The sequence below is a fragment of the Lonchura striata genome, chromosome 1A (genome assembly GCF_050655825.1).
Source record: "Lonchura striata isolate lonStrDom1 chromosome 1A, ASM5065582v1, whole genome shotgun sequence".
NCBI classification, from domain to species: domain Eukaryota; kingdom Metazoa; phylum Chordata; class Aves; order Passeriformes; family Estrildidae; genus Lonchura; species Lonchura striata.
In genome coordinates, this window is record NC_140741.1 from 65,452,231 (window position 1) to 65,461,073 (window position 8,843).

General features: G+C 40.3%; 1 protein-coding gene and 1 long non-coding RNA gene across 20 annotated transcripts in view; both read right to left on the reverse strand.

The window, feature by feature from the left end:
• Window positions 1-8,843, reverse strand: part of MAGI2 (membrane associated guanylate kinase, WW and PDZ domain containing 2) — a 696,944-nt gene that overhangs the window by 659,334 nt on the left and 28,767 nt on the right. The gene's annotated exons all lie outside the window — the stretch shown is intronic.
• Window positions 1-8,843, reverse strand: part of LOC146763510 (uncharacterized) — an 18,842-nt gene continuing 9,999 nt past the window's right edge. Inside the window, exon 2 of the long non-coding RNA XR_014952044.1 lies at window positions 1-1,222. This is a non-coding gene — a long non-coding RNA (uncharacterized LOC146763510). The remainder of the gene's footprint in view (window positions 1,223-8,843) is intronic.

Genomic DNA, 8,843 nt, shown 5'->3' on the forward strand with positions numbered 1-8,843 from the left:
TACTGTACAGTGCAAAATAAGCTTTAATTGTTAACACATTTGTTTTCCAGTTTGACAAGTGCAAGGCAACTGTATTAACCTTATATAGAAGAGCCACTAGCAAGGAGCAGACCTGAAAGCCAACTAATATTTAACTCTGTGGATTACCTACCACAATGGGTCACCAGTAAGCAAATAGAGAGGACATTTCAAAATGAGGCAGCTGTTCTTGCTGCAGCCAGCACTCAGAGCCAGCAGTTGAATTGTCCCATACATATTTTCATACAGGCTCCCTTGTTTACTAGGACCAGATGAGATCAGGCACAGTCTTGCCACACAAGACTGAGAAACTGGTCATCCTTAGTGAGTGAGGCCTGAAGTTCAGAAAAATTACATGCACAAAGGTTTTATCCCTCTGAATGAGATGTCAGAGAAAAATAGAACTGAAATATTCTGTGATCTTAAGGGCAACCTGACAAAACAGTATCTACAGGATCAGCATATGTCTGTTGAAATGTACTAAAAATATTAAGATTTCTAGCATTTTCTGCCCTATTATTATGGCCCAGTCTGTCCACTTCCCCATTAGATCAATTTATCCAATTTTATTTAGAGTTACTAGTCTGTGACAGGGTATCTCCAAACACCAAAGTCAAGGTCAACAACAACAACAACATTCTAAAAAACAAAGAATACTGTGAGCATAAGTTCCATCAAAAGCTATGGACATTACACTAGTGGAATTGATGAGTTTGCAGGTGTGTCCTCCATCACCCATTGACCCAACTATGTGAGTGGAATTCCTACACTTGAAAACGCAGGGGCTCAAAAGTGAGCCAGCAGACCAGTCATGGTAAACACTTTTTCTGCTTGGAAATGGGAGTAGGATGCCTGGGTGTCTCCACTTGACAGGTGATTATGGAATTTTCCAGGAAATTGGTAACCAAACTCTCATATCTGATGTGAGAAGTGCCAGGAACTCCTCATGCCCCACTGAGTTCTTCCACCATATGGGCTCACAGCTGCACCAGACCTCCACCCTACACAATCCTGCTGTAGCTGTTCTTGCTCATCTACACTATTGGTAAGCTTTGTTATAGCCTGGTGGCATTGTACAGGTCTACTGGAGCCAGAAGATCTGGGATGTCACATGGTTGGTGTGCCCTCTGCAGCCTGGACTTCTGCTGGAGAGGTCGTGGGGCACATGAAAACCCATCACACTGAGACACTCTGCCTGATGACTCTGTGAAGAAAGCAAGGGACAAGGCTGTCACTCCCAGCTAACCATCCTGGCCAGAGGTGGGTCACACCTGCACAGGCAGTAGCTGGGCAGGTACATTTTTCCGGGCACTTTGAACAACCTGCTCTTCCTCTGAACCAAAAACCTGTAAGGTACTAAGCCCTTACAGGTTTTTTTGTGTGATAGACTCATTTCTCAGAGGCCTGTTTGTCCTGTCCTTCATGTGACTATAGCCCCAGAGATGCCCTCTTTGAAATTACCTAAAGGTACCTCAACCTATCCTCCCTCTCCCAAACATGAGACCAAAACCCAGAACCACCAATGCCCAATCCTGCCTGTTGTCCAGCAGGAGTGAGGAAGAACTTTGTCCTGCATCATCTGGGCTGGGTGCCTAGAACAAGCCCTCCTTGTCTGCTGGCAAATGTGTACAGTCCAGCCAGAGGGCTCTCAGGAAACTATCAGGTGCTGATGGGCTGAAGATAAATAGTTGAGTCGTGTCTGTGAGCTGGAGCCTGCTGGCAAAAGGAGGAAGGGGAGGACTGGCTGTCCCATGCAAGGACTCCAGATTAGAGTGTTCTGGGCTTAAGTGGTGCCTGTTGCATTATGAGGACCATGCCAAGAAAAAAAGGACAATGTTTCTGGAAAGGGGCTGGTCTCTCACACTGGTGGCACAATCTTGACTATCACACTGCAAGCCTAACAAAGGTGAAGCCTGAACGTACATGAAGATTTCCACCAAGGTGAAACTTGCACCTACTCTGTCCTCTCCAGAGAGATGGGAATTGTCCTTCTCCATCCCACACAGGCTGACCTAAGAACATGAACTGGATGGCAAAACCAGCAAGTTGCATAAAACCCTATATATGTAGAAGCAAGGGCAGCTGTATTAACCATGTAACCTCCCCCAGTTTTTCTGCCCTGATGTAGCACTGGTAAACCATTTGCTGGAAAATTCCCAGGTAATGAGTTCATTAGACAAGTGAGAATTTGGCAAAGTTGTGGTGCCAACTGCACTCTTCCCATGGGAAGAACAGACACAAATGTCCTCTGAGACCAGCTGATACTGGGTCATCTGTGCCAAGCAAAGTCTTGAAAAAAATCAACAAGAGAGTGTAAAGACACCGGGGAGAAAGTTATGGCATTTGTCTTTCAGCCTCACAGAAATCAGGCTCTTCCTGGCATTTTTAGTCATTCAAACCTCAACTTGGTCCACAATTATTACTCATGGCATTTCATCTGGGACTTCTAATGGCTCAGAGAAATTGAATAATCAAAAGTTTGGGGTCTTAAAGACCACATAGTAGATTTCTCACAAAACAGGGTAGACAGAGCTGTTGCTCTGTGTTCTGTACAGTCTCACACCAGTGACATGTCCCATCCTTGCAGTGCTTGTCCACCTTCTGAATTCCTGTAAACAAATGCCAGAATCTGAGTTTGTTTTTGTTAACTTCTGCTTCTATTTCTATATTTTTAAAATGGCTAATCGCAGCTGTCATTGTTGCCGAATGAACATTTACTGCCTGCCTCACTGAAGCCTTTAGAAATACATTTATCATGAAAATGCTGGTAGAATTTTAAGTATAGCTGAAATAATGGGTAGTTCAGTAATAGCCTGCCCTACGAGATATTGTGCCACAGTTGGCCACAACAATCCAAAAATAGAATTATTGTTCTCAAAATCAGTAGCACACCCGATACGCATTGCTCATCTCTGATCACAAGGGACACTTCTGTTTTGTACAGCTGTACTCTTTCTTGTCTAGATTTGACTGGTCACATGCCATGCTAAATTAGTGTGGTTTTTGGAAAATTGTTTTTGGTTGGTTATTTGTGTCACTCCTTTGGTTATATTTTTTTCACTATTTATATTTACCTAATAGTAAAACACCTCTTATACCAAATTATATCAATTGCCTGTACCACCTGGAATCTTGCTTCCAGGAGGAACCAAAGGGGATTTTTAGAGGGAAGCAATTAAAAACTATATATATAGGTACTACTGCAATGCAGGTGCAGAGAGAGCAGTGGAAATTCTCTCCAGACACTGTCCTCATGGTCAGCTTACACAGCAACTCATTTCCGGCTCTTTCATTCCCTCTTTCATTCCCCTTTCATTGCTAATTTTTTTCTTCCTATTTTACAGATTATAAAATCTCTTGAAGTACAAACATGCTGCCTCTTTGGATGACTTCTTATTGCAATAAGTTCCACTGTATGAGACTAAAAGCTGCCAAGCCTTATACAGCTCTGAGAAACTGAGAACTCTCAGGACCTCTGGCATATGAATCTTAGGAAGGGAGGGCCATTTTTCTTTGCACACTGGCTTGTTTTCCTTTCAGTGAATATGAGGTTCTCATTTCACAGGATTAAGAAGAAAGTGAAAAGACAAACTTCATATTTTTCCTTCTTTTTTTGGCTACAAACAGCTAGACATACTCTGCCTGAAGTTAACTGAGGGACCCCTCTTAATTTGATGGGAGCAAGAAAGATCCCTACAGACAAGACACTGGTGAACAAGTTTTTAACTCTATCAAATTTCCCATGTGATGCCCAAAACTAGACACCACGTGCTAGAGAACCAGAGATGAGATACCTGCTACAAAGCAAAATATTACCAGAACTTCTTTCTCCATACAGGCCTGAACTATGCATCTGTGGTTGCTTAGACATGGATCACACACTGTAAGGCTTACTGACTGAACAGAAACCACAGAGGGTGCTTAAGTAGAAATAAATTAATTTCATCTGCCTCATTATTTTTACATCTAAACCAACATCCACAGATTTAAAAGAAACTATGCAACCCTTATTTTTTTATACATATATATTACAGTAAAATATAAGTTATATATTAAGAAATTGCCATATGTTAAAAACCAACCAAATCAGCTAACTTTCACAAAAATGCAGTCTACCCAAGAATAAATCTTTGGATATAAAAACTTCTAATTAAAGATCAGTTCTCCAATATTTTATGTACCTTTAACTCTCACAGTTTTCATAAAATGCTAGGTGTTCAGATTAGCTGTATGTGTATTAGGTGATTCATTGATTTATCAAGTCTAAAGCTGATAGGCATTTTTGGCTGCAGACAGCCTTCACGAGCAGATTTATTTTTTCTTTCTAGAAGAATGCTTTGATGTGCTGCTAATAAAATAGCCATTTAGAATACTGCAGTTTAGAAATAGCATCCTACCTCTCTTATAATCTATGTAATTTCTGGTATATAGTCAAGAATCAATTACTGAATTGCAAAAATGTAATTAAACAGTTATAGTAAGTTACCAAAATGAATGTGTGTTACAAAAAAAATCAAAAAAACTAGTCATAGGAAAAAATGCCTAAATCAACCAGGTCTAAACTAATCAGGTGCATTCCAACTGTAAAGAAAATAAATGGGGACACTCCACACTCACATAAGGCAGTTTCTAAGCTTATTTTTAAACTCTTCACAGTTCTATACATAGAAGACTTCCAGCAAAAGATATTTTATAGTGTCATAGAAAGGAGATTCACTAAGTGGCACAGCTATTCAGGTATCATTATGGACTTTACAGAACTCAGCACAAAACAGCCCTGAGATCAAGGCCCATCATGATTCCTGCTACGTGAAGAAAAAGCCTCTGTTAAGGAGCTTATTGTCCATGGTGTGAACTCAGTCAGCACGCCATTCAAGCTATTAATTTTTTGATAAGGTATTCTACCTGTAAAAGAGATGCAGGCATGAAACTGAACCTAAGTCTCAACATCCAGACAACCTTTTATGTGTTGTCTTTCAGTTTGCAGCAGGAGTAGAAAACATAGCTTTGTCCAGAAAGGTTCAATTTTCATAAAATTTTAAGTTCCTTCTATGCTGCTTATTTCCCACAGTGAAAGACACTAAAATCTGACCTAATATAAGCCTGAGCACTTAGCAGTACACAGCAGAGTTACAAGAGAATTCACATTTGCCAAAAATGAAGAAAATTCAGAACTGCCCATATCTATATAATTCTTTGTGCTACTTTGTCCCAGTATGTCACAGTAGAAGCTGGCTTGTACTGGGAAATTAATTCAGCTATAAATAAGAAACCTAGCCAGCTGCATAAACCAGCCCCTGGGTTGACAGACAGGAACCTCAGTCAATTAGGTTCCATCCTAAGCTGCAGACTGGCCCAGGAGCTGGGTGGTGTCAAAATTCAGACCAATGAGCTACCCAGACAGGGTTTATCAAACCCCCTTTATAAGGAGGGGTTTGAAAAATAATCTCTCTTGATTGCCATGTGGACATCGCGGTGTGTGTCATCCCTGTCTGCCACCACCGACTCCATGAAACACGTGGCCCCTCACGCAATACTACTTGGGAATAATTTGGATATAACTTTGGAGTAAAAACTAAATGACTTTCTATCACCTTATTAGTTACATAAACATGGCATGTCTGGTAAACTATGCAAAGACTGTTGAAATATGGCAGTGATTTCCCCACGCCCAAAAGTTTGCCAAGCAGCTCTACATTGGTTGTCCCTCTATGGACAGTGGATTTTGTGCCACTTCTAGAGATCTGTTTACATAAACCACCAACTATAGCAAACCTGCAGCCTGGTCAGTGAGCTTACTGTAAATCTTAATTCAGGTATGGAATGCTAATAGGAGTCATGTGCTGTCCTCGGGCTGATTATTTACCAGATTCAGGAGATATCAGCCATAGATCAAGGCTAATCCACCACTCCAGCCAGTTCCCCAGCATTCCTGCCAGACCACATCAAATGGAGCAGATGATGACTTATCACCACTTCACTCAGCAAGGACTCTCCAAGTAAAACCAGAGGGTGTGAAAGTCCCCAATACATTTGGCCCCAATTGCCAAGGTTCTGTGTAACTCTTCATCTGACCTTACAGTCAGAGGAGCCCACCACGGTGAATGGCTGTGACCTCAGTTCATACAGAAGTCACAGAACAAGAGGAATGGAGCTGACTGCAATTCTGCCATATCTCAGAGGAAAAAGGATTACTGGATGATTTCACTCCAGTTGTGTAAGGCTAAAATTCTGACTCACTAATCAGAATTAAATTTTGCAATCCTTGCTAAAACTCGAAAAGGTTTAATCTTAAACATATACTTCTGATACTTCTTTAGTGATATGCTAAAAAATTAAAATAAAAGAAGAAACAAGAACCACAGTTTAGGTTTCCTCACAGATATTGTATTATTTCTGTCCATGATAAACTATATTCAGCAAATTTTGACCTATTGCCAAATAGCAGAAGAGTAACCACCTACCAGGTTCAATTTAGTAAAACACTCTTATGTTATTTACATGTAGAACAGAGGGTTGGATGGTGTTAAACATTTAAGTTTAGGCTTTTGATAAGTTCATACACCAAACAAATTATTTAACTGCCTGAATAAATAATTCAGAATCCGAACATCTCAAATGGGATGACACCCCCATTGTATGTGATGAACAACTGTAGAAAACTCAATGACTTCACTATTTAAGGGCAAAATTAAAGAAAATTACACTATAAGAAATCAGACCAACCTGCATTCAGTTCTTCACAGTTGTATAATTTTTAAAGGAATGTGTGTGTAGAGTGGTTCTTATACCATATAAGTGTACCTGGCATCTGGGGTGAAGACATCTACTTAGAAGAAAGCAAATTACATTTTAAATCTCTTCAAGAATGAAAGAATTTGCATCTTAGGCCTCCCACTTCGTGGCAAGGAGTCTAGTCATTAGGCTATTACACATAAATGATACAGGCTAATGTGTATACATACAAATACAAGCACATATATGGAAATGCCACATTTTTAGGTATCTTTTGAAAGGACTGGGGTTCCTAAATCCCCCTTCACAATGCAGATGGTTACTTCAGGGTAGTAAACTTTAGTCTCAAGTACCAGTAGACCCAGGACAATAAAACAGACTACTCCCAAACTGAAGGAGAAAGCAGGGAAATAGGAACAATCAGACATGTTCCAGCAGGGCCCTGCTGAACCAATTTTGTATCTTATCTGCAAAGTCAGAGGAAAATACTCCACACAATCTGAAGCCCTAGTTATTTATAGTTTATGTTTACTCTTTGCCCAGTAGAATAAATGTGCTGAGTATTATTGTGATAAGATATAAAAACATTACTTGTTGTACTGACACATGCTCTAGTAAAACCTTTAGAAATGCAAATAATGTTGCCAAGTTGCTCTTATTTATGTTTCTAAGTTACTGTACTCCTATCTGCCATATCATCCTTCATGCCCTAAGTGCCTTCTGAATCACCTGCTTCTTAAATTGTTTTTTATAGATTAAATCACTTTTCCCAAAAAGTCACATGCTATTGGTACACAAGCCATGCAAATGATGCCCAAGGCAGGTAGGCTGCTGATCAGATGGAGTTGGTAATGACTGCAACACTGAAGTTCACACTCCCATCTTTTGCCACTACATCCTGTGTCTCACTAACCTACTCCCCAGACATCTGTCCACATATCCTTTTTGCCCTCTGCAAATCCTCACTATTCTTCAAATCTCTCCCTATTACCCCCTGAATTTTTTCAAGTACTCCTTCGGCCACATTTTCTCTTCTTCATCCCTTCAGTCTTACCCATCATACTCATCACAAGTGGCAGACCCATCTACTTGTTCCCTTAACTACTATCCTCCTTTGTGTCCCCTTCTATATTATTTGATCTTGATGGGCTCAGACATGGGAAGGTAATCGAGACCTGCTCTCTATAAGCTGCCCCCAGAGCTGGCCAGCCAGAAGGTGCATGTGTGTGACCTATGAAATCAGATCAAATCTCACATTGTCTCCCAGGATAGCTAAAACCTGCCATATGTTTTTATGTTGCAAAAAGCTGCCTAAAATGATCAGATACACCTAAGGAGGGAAAAGGGCAGCCCATAGCATCCTACTTTATCCAGCTAAGACCAAGCTTGACCTGCGAGGCCGAAGTCCAAGACATCATCATAGCTAAGCCAAGAATTACAGCATGGGTTTTCCAAATGGTCTGACAGCTGTATTCCCTTCACTTGTGTGAGTGGCTGTCACCAGATACATTCTGTTCTTTTGGGAAGAACATGGACTTTGTCTGTTCATTTTTCCCCTTTACCAGCAATGGCTGAGTGCTTCACTACCCTCTCAAAATTGTACCTGGGGAACTGTGATTAAGAGCCCTACCTAATCTTGTTGACTCATTAATTATTTAATCTTCTAATATTTTTTATTCCTTTCCTATCATACCTCACAGAATTGCCTATGCATAAGAGTAGCTTAAGTCCCCACTAGTGGCTGGGTTACTAATAAAGGACATCACTTAGCAATGACATAATTCTGTTTTCTGATAGATGCCTCTCAATATGGAATTATTTTTTTTTCACTGCAAGAAAATGTTAGATATTTGACCTATGACCTTTTTCCCTTTGCAATTTTCAGAATGGTTACTTTCACATATCACACATATGACAGAAAATAATTACAAGACACACACACACATTCTGAAGCCTGCAAGTAAGGAGACAAAGTCTAGTTTCACAATTCATTGCTCTGTTCACACAGATTTATTGCCTAATAGAGCATAAATCCTATCACTCTCTGTGTTTCAGAATAAGAACTGTTATAGTTATACTAAGTGGTGGTT